This window comes from Myotis yumanensis, unplaced genomic scaffold, assembly GCF_028538775.1.
Source record: "Myotis yumanensis isolate MYYU_CA2020_CCGP unplaced genomic scaffold, mMyoYum1.0.hap1 SCAF_24, whole genome shotgun sequence".
In the NCBI taxonomy this organism is placed as follows: domain Eukaryota; kingdom Metazoa; phylum Chordata; class Mammalia; order Chiroptera; family Vespertilionidae; genus Myotis; species Myotis yumanensis.
The window spans coordinates 5974772-5987949 of NW_027223775.1; the positions used below are offsets into that span (position 1 = coordinate 5974772).

At 41.2% G+C, this 13178-nt stretch overlaps 1 pseudogene; it reads left to right on the forward strand.

The window, feature by feature from the left end:
• The first annotated feature begins 12171 nt into the window (after positions 1-12171).
• On the forward strand, positions 12172-12933 carry LOC139000571 (ras-related protein Rab-9A-like; annotated as a pseudogene).
• Positions 12934-13178: the final 245 nt, after the last annotated feature.

Sequence of the window (13178 nt, forward strand, 5' to 3'; positions counted from 1 at the left end):
ATGTCAGTGAGATCAAACATGGGTAGACAAAGAAACCTCCATAGGAAAGAAAAGGAGGACTTGCCAGAAAAGCAGCTAAATGAAACCAAGGCATGCATCATGACAGAAAAAGAATTCAGACTAAGGGTCCTAGAATGCATAAACCGGATGGAGGAAAAAATAACAACTTATGCAAGAAGCAAAAGGAAATGGATGAAAAAATCAACAAAATTGTGTAAGAACCAAGAAGAAATGAAGAGTGATATAACTGCAATAAAAAACACCATTGAAAGTTTCAACAGTCGACTAGGAGAAGAGGAGGACTGAATTAGCGAATGAGAAGACAGGGAAGCAAAACACACCCAAACTGAACTGCAATTGGAGAAAAAAATTAAAAGACAGGAAGAGAAGCTAAGGGAGCTTGGCACAACATGAAACAAAACAACATAAGAATAATAGGGGTGCCAGAACAACAGAAAGAGGAAAAAGGGTAAGAAAACCTATTTGAAGAAATAATATCAGAAAACTTCCCTGAGGTGGGGAAGAAAAAAGTCACACAAGCACAGAGAGTCCCAAACAAGATGAACCCGAAAAGACCTACACCAAGACACATCATAATTACCATGGCAAATATTCACAACAAAGAGAGAATCTTAAAGGCTGCAAGAGAGAGACGTAAAGTTACATACAAGGGATCTCCCATTAGATTATCAAATGATTTCTCAACAGAACACATCAGGCCAGAAAAGAATGGACAGAAATTTACAAAGTGATGCAGAGCAAGGCACTGAATCCAAGAATACTCTATCCAGCAAGGCTATCATTCAATATTGAAGGGGAAATAAGAAGCTTCACAGACAAAAAAAAAAGGCTAAGGGAGTTTATCACCACCAAGCCAGCAATGCAAGAAATGCTAAAGGGACTGGTGTAAAAAGAAGAAATAAAAAGCTCAAAAAGAAAAGAGCCACAAAAAATAAAAATGGCTACAAACAAGTACCTTTCAATAATAACTTTAAACATAAATGGACTAAATGCTCCAATCAAAAGACATTGAGTGGCAGAATGAATAAAACAACATGACCCATATATTTGCTGTCTAAAAGAGACCCACCTCAGAAGAAGGGACTCACGCAGACTGAAAGTGAAGGGATGGAAATATATCTTTCAGGCAAATGGAAATGAAAAGAAAGCGGGGGTAGCAATATTTATATTGGACAAAATACATCTCAAAGTGAAGGCCATAACAAGAGATAAGGGAGGCTACTTCATAATACTAAAGGGATCAATACAACAAGAGGATATAACCCTGATAAACATATGTGCACCCAATGCAGGAGTAGCCAAATACATAAAAAAAAACTCCTGGAAGATATCAAGAGAGAGAACGACAACAATACAATCATAGAAAGGGACTTTAATACACCACTGACATCACTGGATAAATCCTCTAGACAAAATTTTGGTAAAGAAACAGCAATTCTAAATGACTCACTAGATCGGATGGAATTAATTGACATCTTCAGAACATTTCACCCCAAAGCCACAGAATATACGTTCTTCTCAAGTGCTCAAGGGACATTTACAAAAATAGACCACATATTGAGTCACAAAAAGCCTCTACAAATTCAAGAAGATTGAAAACATAAAAAGCATCTTCTCAGACCACAAGGGCATAATATTAGAAATAAACTACAATAAAAACAACCCAAAATACTCAAACACTTGGAAGCTGAATAGCATATTATTAAATATTGATCGGGCTACCAATGAGATCAAAGAAGAAATTAAAAACATCCTGGAAACTAATGACAATGAAAACACAACAATCCAAAACCTATGGGACACAATGAAAGCAGTCCTGAGAGGGAAGTTTATAGGTCTACAGGCCTATCTCAAAAAACAAGAAAAAATGGTAGTAAATCATCTAACTCTACAACTCAAAGAATTAGAAAGAGAGCAACAAGAAAACCCCAGAGTGAGCAGAAGGAAGGAGATAATAAAGATCAGAGCAGAAATAAATGACATAGAGACCAAAAAGATAATACAGAAAATCAATGAAACCAAGAGCTGGTTCTTTGAAAGGATAAACAAGATTGATGAACCTCTAGCTAGGCTCACCAAGAAGCAAAGAGAGAGGACCCAAATAAACAAAATCAGAAATGATAGAGGCAAAATAACAACAGACCCCACAGAAATACAAATGATTGCTAAAAAATACTATGAACAACTCTACAACAAACTAGACATCCTGGAGGAAATGGACATATTCCTGGAAAAATACAACATTCCAAATCTCAATCAGGAAGAATCCAAGAATCTCAATAGGCCAATAACTATGGAAGAAATTGATCAATCATCAAAAAGTTTCCAGCAAACAAAACCCCAGGACCAGATGGCTTCATAGGGGAGTTTTACCATACATTCAAGGAAGAACTAAAACTTATCCTCCTCAGACTACGACAAAAAATTCAAGAGGAAGGAACACTTCCAAGCTCATTCTATGAAGCCAGCATCACTCTAATACCAAAATCAGGTAAAGACAACACAATGAAAGAGAATTACAGACCAATATCCCGCATGAACATAGATGCCAAAATCCTCAACAAAATCTTAGCAAATCAGATCCAGCAGCATATCAGAAAGATCATACACCATGACCAGGTAGGATTTATCCCAGAGATGCAAGGATGGTACAATATCCGCAAATCAATAAACATGATACATCACATAAACAAATTGAAAGAAAAAAAACCACATGGTCATATCAATTGATGCAGAAAAAGCATTCGACAAAATCCAACACCCATTTTTGATAAAAACTCTCAGCAAGGTGGGAATAGAAGGATCATACCTCAACATAATCAAAGCCATATATGACAAACCCACAACCAACATCATACTCAATGGACAAAAACTAACACCATTTCCCCTAAGAACAGGAACGAGACACTGATGCCCACTCTCATCACTCCTGTTCGACATAATACTGGAAGTATTAGCCATTGCAATTAGACAAGAAGAAGAAAGAAAAGGCATCCAAATTGGAAAAGAAGAAGTAAAACTGTCCTTATTTGCAAATGACATGATATTATATATTAAAAACCCTAAAGACTCCATCAAAAACTATTAGACTTAATAAATGAATTTGGGCCCTAGCTGGTTTGTCTCAGCTGATAGAGCATTACCCTGCGGACTCAAGGGTCCCAGGTTTGATTCCGGTCAAGGGCATGTACTGGAGTTGTGGGCACATCCTCAGTAGGGGGCGTGCAAGAGGCAGCTGAATCGATGTTTCTCTCTCATCGATGTTTCTAACTCACTATCCCTCTCCATTTCCCTTCCTCTCTGTAAAAAAAATCAATAAAATATATTTTTTTAAAAATAAATGAATTTGGCAATGTAGCTGGATACAATATTAATGCCAAGAAATCTATGGTATTTCTATACACCAATAGTGAACTTACATAAAGAGAGACTAAAAAAAAAATCACATTTACCATCCCACCAAAAAAAATAAGATACATAGGAATAAACTTAACTAAAGCGGTAAAAGACCTCTACTCAGAAAACTACAGGACGTTGAAAACAGAGATAGAGGAAGACATAAACAGATGGAAAAACATACCATGCTCTTGGATTGGTAGAACCAACATCATTAAAATGTCCATACTACCCCAAGCAATCTATAAATTCAACACACTTCCCATTAAAATACCAATGATATATTTCACAGACCTAGAATGAACTCTCCAAAATTTCATCTGGAATAAACAAGACCCGAATAGCTGCAGTGATCCTAAGAAAGAACAAAGTAGGTGGGATCTCAATACCAGATATCAAGCTGTATTACAAAGCCACTGTTCTCAAAACAGCTTGGTACTGGCACAAGAACAGACATGTAGATCAATGGAATAGAATAGAGAGCCCAGAAATCGACCCGAACCAATATGCTCAATTAATATTTGACAAAGGAGGCAAGAACATACAATGGAGTCAAGACAGTCTCTTCAATAAATGGTGTTGGGAAAATTGGACAGATATATGCAAGAAAAGTAAACTAGACCACCAACTTACACCATACACAAAAATAACCTCAAAATGGATAAAGGACTTAAATGTACAATGGGAAACTATAAAAATACTAGAAAGGCAACAAAATCTCAGACATATGCCAAAGCAATTTCTTCACTGATACAGCTCCTAGGGCAGTTGAAACTAAAGAGAAAATAAACAAATGGGACTACATCAAAATAAAAAGCTTCTGCACAGCAACAGAAACCATCAACAAAACAACAAGAAAGCCCACTGCATGGGAGAACATATTTGCCAATGTTATCACTGATAAGGGTTTAATATCCAACATTTATAGGGAACTCATACAACTTAACAAAAGTAAGATAAACAATCCAATTAAAAATGGGCAAAGGCAGCCAAAGGTGAAAAAAATAAAATAATAAATAAAAATGGGCAAAGGACCTAAATAGACACCTTTCAAAAGAGGACATTCAGAAAGCCAAGAGACATATGAAAACATGCTCAAAGTCACTAATCATCTGAGAAATTCAAATCAAAACAACAATGAGGTACCATCTCACACCTGTCAGAATGGCTATCATCAACAAATCAACAAACGACAAGTGCTGGAGAGGATTCGGAGAAGAGGGAACACTTGTGCGCTGCTGGTGGGAATGCATACTGGTGCAGCCACTATGGAAGACAGTATGGAGTTTCCTCAAAAAGTAAAAAATGAAACTCCCATTTGACCCAGTAATTCCACTTCTAGGTATATATCCCAAGAAACCAGAAACAACAATCAGAAAGCATATATGCATCCCTATGTTCATAGCGGCACAATTCACCATAACTAAGATCTGGAAAGAGCCTAAGTGCCCATCAGTAGATGAATGGATTAGAAAACTGTGGTACATCTACATAATGGAATACTATGCTGCTGTAAAAAAGAAGGAACTCTTACCATTTGCAACAGCATGGATGGAACTGGAGAGGATTATGCTAAATGAAATAAGCCAGTCAATGAAAGAAAAATACCACATGATCTCACTCATTTATGGATAATAAAGACCATTATAAACTTTTGAACAAAAATAGATACAGAGGCAGAGCTGCCTCTAACAGAGTGTCAAACTACAGTGGGAAGGCCGGGGAGGGTTGGGGAGCAAGAATGGGTGGGGGGCGGTAAGAGATGAACCGAAGGACTTGTATGCATGCATATAAGCATAACCAATGGACATAAGACACCGGGGGGTAGGGGATGCCAGGGGATTGTCAAGGGTGGGGAAAAAAAGGAGACATATGTAATACTCTTTGTAATACTTTAAGCAATAAAACAATTAAAAAAATACAGCTCCCCCTTATCAAGCCTTGGCTGATGTTGCTAGGTGACAAGGAAGGGAGGAGGATTTGGGGCTGAGACAGTCCAGGAAGATGTCTTATGGAAGTGTCATCAGTATTTCTCCTAAGAAAACATGCTTAGAGCAAAAGTTATGAAGAGTTGTAAAAACACGAGGGAGGAGGTATATGAAAGAATGTAGCCTGAGAATAGCTTGTCTTGCAATTGAACAAAGAGGCTCTTTGAATCAGAGGTGCCAACAATCTTGGTGTTTAAAATTAACAGGGGCTTCTCATAAATTGTGGTAGGCTACAGCAAAGAAAAAGAAAGGCTTTTTTGTGGGGAGAGATAAGACAGTATGTTTTAAAAGAAATGTAAAAGTGAAGCAGGCAGGCAGTGAAGGTCAATATATTTTTTCTTCTTTTGCTTATATTTTGGGTGTCAAATTGAGTTATTTTAATATAATCAGAGTTATAGAAAAATTTGAAAATTAATTGTCCTTGAGATCTAGTGGATAGTATTTAAAGAAAATTTAAAAGAAAGTTTCCATTTCAATATAATGAACAACATAGACTGATGAACAAAAATAGATTAAGACAAAGAATCATCAAACTGACCATCAAACCTCAGAGGAAAGGCGGGCTAGGAGTCAGGGAGGCGGGGTAAGAGATCAACCAAAGAACTTGTATGCATAGAAGCATAATCAATGGACATAGACAATAAGGAGGTGAAGGCCTGGGCTGGAGGATAATGGGAGAAAGGGAGACATATGTAATACTTTCAACAATAAAGAATTTAAAATAATAATCTACACTAATGAAAGAGAAACATGGTAATTAGCGTACGACCGCTACCCTTCCCATTGGCTAATCAGCATATCCTTATGCAAATCAACTGCCAACTAAGATGGCGGTTAACCGTCAACAAAGATGGCAGCTAATTTGCATACGCCCAATGATGGGAGGCAAAAGGGGAAGGACTGAAGAATGGTGATCCGAAACCCAGGCATCAGGCAAGAGCTAGGGGGTGGGCAAAGGCTGCCTCTCCCCACCCACCAGCCAGTGATGCCATTGGAAAGCCGGGCAGCAAACCTGAACCCAGGGGCTGGGAATGCCGGCTGGCCTGCGCCCAGGATCGCCATGGCGATTGGAGGGCAGAGCTGGGGCGCAGGGCCAGCGGCAACCCCGGACACCCCAGGGGTATTACAAATATACCCTTTCAGGTCCGGGCCACAGGCTGGGGTCCGTGTACAGCCACAGAAGCCGCCTGCCTACAACGTGTGCAGCCACAGAAGCTGCCGGCTCACGCCTGTGTACAGCCACAGAAGCAGCCTGCCCGCTGTCCGTGACCCAATCTGGTCCCGGGTTTCAGGCCCTTGCTGTGTGCGGCTGCAGAAGCCTCCTGCCCACAGTGTGTGCAGCCGCAGAAACCTCCGGCTGGTGCCCGTGTGCAGTCTGCAGTCACAGAAGCCACCTGCCTGCCACATGCCACTATGATCCACTGAGTTATGAGGCCAGAGAGCAAGGAGAACTTCCACCCCTGAGTCAAAGTGGGGAGCGGAGGACACGGCCTCCCCTCCTAAAGTTGCCAAAGGACAGGCCCTAACCTAAGCCACATCCTCTGAGACAGCCAGGCAGGCACCACTGACCCTCTCTGCAGGCCGGGCCCCCCTCCCCCTCCCCCTGTCCCTGCACAGCTCCCGTAGCTCCCCACTGGCTGAGTCAAGCACAACAGGTTTGCAGCCACAGGGGCTATTTAGCAGCTAATGAAAAATGCGAGAACAAACAAATGAAGCAGCTACTGCAGTGGGGAAGAGACGTTCATCAAATTCGTTGTCTCTGAGAAACTGAGGCAGCCAGCACAGGCCCCTGCACAGGATGAGGCTTCTGCTTCTAAAGAAATGTCCTGGGGTTAGAGGTGAGAGGGTGCTGCCCTTCCACTTTCTGAGCTCTCGGAGGAGTCTGTGCTCCCCCTCCTGGTATTCTTAACACCCAGAGACCCCTCCCCAATCCAGGGCAGGAATGTTCCACGCTGACCGCCTCCAGAAAGCAGAGAACAAAGAGGCACTTCTTGACTTCAAGCCTCTAAACCAGTGGTTCTCAACCTTGGCTGCACATTAGAATCACCTGGGAATCTTTTTAAAATCCTGATTTCTGGGCTGAAATGATCACTGAGACATTGCTTTGGAACAGCCTACACTGGAAACCAGTGTATAGTCTGTCACTAACACTGTCAACACAGCCAGTTTTCCTTTGGTGGTGGAATTTGCCACTTTTTCTTTTACAGAGTGGCAGGTGAAGTAGCTGGCTGTGTTACAGAGTTACAGTGTATGAAATTGATGTCCCCCTGATGACTGGATTCACACACAGCTCCAAGCTACTCCTGAGATGCTCACACTAGGAACCTTGTCTGCCTGAGGGAGCCAAAGGTTTATACATCGTATCTCTCACCAGGGCAATGCTGCACTGTTTGAGTGGTTCCTTATATGTTGGTTGAATGTGAATAGTTATATTCTATACCAAATCCAGACTTTCATTAGTAGGACTTATCACAGTTGGATTTGTATGGATTGTCACCTCCTCCAACCAGTATCTCCATGAGATTGTGTGTGGTTTACATCCTCAATGGCCAGTACTCGGTAGGCACTTAATAAGTGCTTGTTGAAAACTGCCTTCCCATCCGCTCTACTGAATACTAGGCATCTGAGGTGGTACCTTAGATTTCTGCAAACTTTACTTGATGTTTCATTTAAAACATTTTTAAGCTACCCAGACATCATGGCTCAGTGGTTGAGCATCAACCTATGAACCAGGAGGTCATGGTTTTATTCCTGGTCAGGACATGTGCCTGGGTTGCAGGTTCAATCCTTAGTTGTGGTGTGTAGGAGATAGTTCATCAATGATTCTCTCTCATGATTGATGTTTTGCTCTCTCCTTCTTAGGCATACTCAGATATGTTTTATACTGTAAGTCAATAGATTTACTACTGCTAGTTCTGTCAGGTTAACTTGGTTTAATGTAGATCTTGAAATAAAACCAACAGTTGTCTCTTAACATTGCAACTGCTTATTTGCATTATACCTGCAATAGTAATAGGAAAACCCTCAGACATAAATACAAGATAGCTGATCCTCATGGACTAAGTGCTGGGATTTACAGTAGCCTGCCACATTCTCACCTCATTTCCATTTTTCATTAGCTGTATGACCTTTACCAAAGCATATAAGCTCTTGAAGTGTCTTCATTACAGTATAAGGATAGAGACTTGTGAGGAGTGAACGCAGTGAAGCAGAGTAAATGGTATATAGGGCTTAGCTATTCTCATTATTACAAATATACCTCATTTATAACTCTTTGCTTTATTGCAGTTTGAAAATACTGCATTTTTTAATAAATTGAAAGTTTTTGGCAAGCACTAGCAAAAAGATTTCTGTATTTTTCTGTGTATAAGACACTCCCCACTTTTCCAACCAAAATTAAGAAATCAATATTTTAAACAGTTTGCTTGTTTTCCTCTTAAGGCCTTCTTCTTTTTTTTGGCATCTTAAGGAGTTGTTCTATTTTCTCCACTGTCTGATCATACACTCAGTGGGAGAAGGTCCAAATTGTTGCTCTGCAGCTCTATTTCTATGCTCTTTTGCACAGCTGATTACATTCAGTTTGAATTTTGCAGAGTAAGACTTACCAGTTTATATATATATATATATATATATATATATATATATATATATATATATATATATATATTACATCTTTATGGGCTCAGAACGCTTCAGTCCCTGTTGCATCTGTGCACTTTCCACCTCCACTTTCAATTATGGCATCAGTTGACATCAGTAACAATAAGACTTGTGATTGAAGGAAGACTGTTTGGCAAGGTAATGGGCAGCTATGCATCTGTGGGCTCCCTCGTCACCTGACTTCTGTGTACAAGATGTCCTCGATTTTCAGTCTAATGATTTTAGAAAAAAAATAGCGTCTGATACACGGAAAAATACAGTATGACTATCTGAAGTCTCAGAAAATGGTTAGCAATTTTTAGAAATAGTTTTGCTTTTTTTTACCCCCATCAAGGATATGTTACTGGTTTTAGAGAGGAAGTGAGACAGAGAGACCAAATTTGATGTGAGAAAGAAATATCAATCAGTTGCCAACCATACACACCCTGACTGGGGATCAAACCTGAAATCTAGATATGTGTGTGTGACAACCCTTCAAACCAACTGAGCCAGCCACCTAGGGCTAATTTTTTTTTTATTGATTTCTAGAGAGAGGCAGAGGAAGAGAAACATCCTTGTGAGAATAGAACATCAATCAATTGTCTCCTGTATGTCCCCTACCAGGGTTCAAGCCTAAAACCTGAGCATGTGTCCAGACTGAGTAATTAAACCTGCAACCTAGGCATGTAGGACATGGGACAGCACTCAACCAACAAGCCATTCCAGCCAGGCTAATATAATTTTTAATTAAGTTATACATAGTTTATTTTTTAGACATGCTATAGCACACTTAATAGACTACAGTATAGTGTCACCATAACTTATATGCAATTTGGCCTTCTATTGATTGCTTGTGTAATTTTCTTACTCTTCTACCCAAAATTCTTATTGAAATTCCACTGAAGAAATGGCCATAACAGAAGCCATTCTGTAACACTGCAGGTAAAGACTTCATACACTCCTATGATGAGTCTGGTGCAGTGGTGAACCACTTTCCCCTGGTTGTCTGCATCTAAGTAAATCTTTCCAAGAGTCTGAGAGGTAATACTATTGTCACCATTGCCCTTCATGAACTTCAGGATGTCAAGTAGCTTGCCTATAGGTCTGTGTTCTGGTCTTTGACACCAGGAACCAGTTCTCCTTTATGACATGAGCTTTTATTTGGTCACAGTTTGGGCTTTTATTTTCACTTTGGCCTTGGCTGCCCAGCAAAAAGCTTCACACTATCTGCTACCTGTAATGGTTATGCTAATGTATAGATTTCATGAAGCTAGTTTTTCTTAGATGTCATTGGGAAATGAGATGTTTATACAATTATCTGTATCACCATGTATGTTTACATACAATTCTTCAGTTAGAATCAGAGATGTGACTATATTAGTTGTTTTAGCAAATTCCAATTTACTCCCAAATTGGGCCCCAAATTGTAAAACGGAAATCCAAACATTGTACCCTATCTCCTGATCTGTGGGTTTAGTGTTCCCCACATTTGTTTGATCATAATAATGGCACAAACTAGGAAATTCCACATTCTTTCTAATAAAAGACAAAAAGGGTAATTAACCATACCTCCACTATGCTTCACATTGGCTAGTCAGTGCCATATGCAAATTAACTGCCATCCAAGATGGCGGCTAATTTGCATACTTCAGGCAGGGCTGGCCAGCTACAGATGCCATCTGGGCTGGGTGGCCGGGCTTAGGCAGCGCAATCGCGTCACCTAAGCCCTGCCCCAGCCGGGACCCCTGTGTGCCTCCTAAGCCCCCGCTGCCTAAGCCCCACCCCCAACTGGGACCCCTATGTGCCGCCTAAGCCCCATGTGCCTAAACCCCGCCCCCAGCCAGGACCCTCGTGTGCCTCCTAAGCCCCGCTGCCAGCTGGGACCCCATTGCAATCCCAGAGCAGGCAAGTGAGGAAGGCAGGTGGCCCCGAGGTGGGCCTGCTCCTGGGATCACCATGGAGATCCCTGAGCAGGAAAGTTCCCCACAGGCAGCACCCGGCAGGGCCTGCCCCCAGTCTCTGAAGTGATCCAGTGACCCATGAGCAGGAAAGTGCAGCCTGCAGGGAGCACCCCACCCTGGCCACAGCTCAAGGGAGAGAAAAACACATAGTGGAGGCCAGGAGCCTGAGAGATCAACACAGAGGGGTGCCTGCTCCATGCCTCCATGGTGTGGCTGGTGGCAGGCCCCCAGCAGACACACACACTCACACACACACACACACACACACACACACACGACGCCTGCTCCAATCCTCTGCTGCCAGACTGTGGTTGTCAGTAGGACATCCCCTGAGGGCTCCCAGACTGTGAGAGGGGCAGGCTGGGCTGAGGGAACCCCACCCCCCAGTGCACAAATTTTATGCACCGGGCCTCTAGTTAAAAAATAAAAACAACAACACCTGTCTTGATAAAATTATAAATGACAAATGCCAAAAAACTCCTAAAATTTAATTTGGTAGGTGTATGCAACCAATCATCTGAGTGAAGATTACTAGATTGCATAATCTGGGTTATAATTTTACTAGAGATTCTAACAATCAGTACTATACAATAAAACTCAGTGGCTTATTTTTGTTCACTGCCAAATCAGTCAACTTCTGTGTCTGGTTTCCTGGTTACCAGCTCCTGTGGCGATAGCACTATAGAAGCAGGGGTGGTGAAGAAAACCCCTGGCAGGAGAGCAAAGCCATCAGTGAGCAGTGTCACCAAAGGGCTGTTTGAGGTTGTCACCCAGATTTGCCTGCTTCAGTCTCCTACTACATCTCTAACAAATGGTGGCCAGGCTTATTGTGAGTAGAGAGAAACGGTTGAGAGCAAGGTGTTTGGAGTCAGACCTGGCCTTGAGTGTCAGCTTCAGTCAGTTGAGAACCAAGGAAGAAAAGACTGGGCTCTCACCAGCTATCACAGGGAGTAATGATAGGGTTGTGCCTGGCTTATGGTTGAGTGCTCCATAAATGACAGCTCTTGATGTTAGATATTCTCTGTGCAGAAAGGAATTGGGGCTATGTGCTTATTTCCCTTAAATGCTAATATTCCTAGAATTGTGTAGAGCAGTGTACAGGTCTAAAGGAATGTAATGGTGCCTTCTTATATTACAGTCTGAAGTCAGAGATCTTGAGATTAAAAATGGCAGGAAAATCATCACTTTTTAAAGTAATCCTATTTGGAGATGGTGAAGTTGGAGAGTTCTCTAATGAACAGATATGTGACTAATATTTGAAATGTTACATATTAAAGCAGTAAAGTTAGATATTAATGATTAAAATTGAATGCATTTGGATTTACCTTTTCATTCTCTTTAAAATTATAGTTCATGTTTTCATTGTACATATAGAATTGATCACCATTTGTGTGCCACACACATTTGTATCCTTGCCCCCAATGCAGACACCAATTTTATAATTCTTGGAGGAAATTGGAAGGATTGTACTTCTATACAATAGGTGTGGAATTTTTAAATAAAAAGTTGGAGGTAGATGGACACTTTGTGACCATGCAGATTTGGAGGGCACCCTTTTACAGAGGTTCTGACTGTAGCCTGCTTTTAGTATCAATGATTCTCAAAGCATCCAGAACGTGAGTAACTGAAAGAATTCATATATTGCATAGATGTAAAAAAGTCCAAAAGCTTTCCTTTTGTGATTTTGGGTAACAATATTGACATAAATTACAGGAAGATTTTTGTAGAAGCCCAAGCCTGGTGCAGGGACAATGGTGACTACCCTTACTTTGAAACAAGTGCATAACATGCCACAAACACCACAGCAGCCTTTGAGAAAGCAATTCGAAGAGTGCTTGCCACTTAGGGTAGGTCAGATCACATGACTCAGACAGACACTGTCAGTCTGCACTGAAAGCCCACGCAAGCCCAGCTCCTCTTACTGTTGATCCTGAGAGAGGATAATCTGTGCCGAGCCAGCTCAGCCAAGGGTTTGAAAGCCTGAGTGAGGGTGATGAAGGATGAAGAAACGACAGACAAAGAGACTAAGCTAGGTCTAGGTGAATCTTCCTGTGCCTGGCTGAGGCCACAGAGAGAGATCCAGAGGCAAACTGAGCCTTTATTTTATAGCCAGAGGTAAACAAGGTAGTGGTCACCATAGTTCTGGTGAGTTTCACTTGTTTTGGCAGCACTT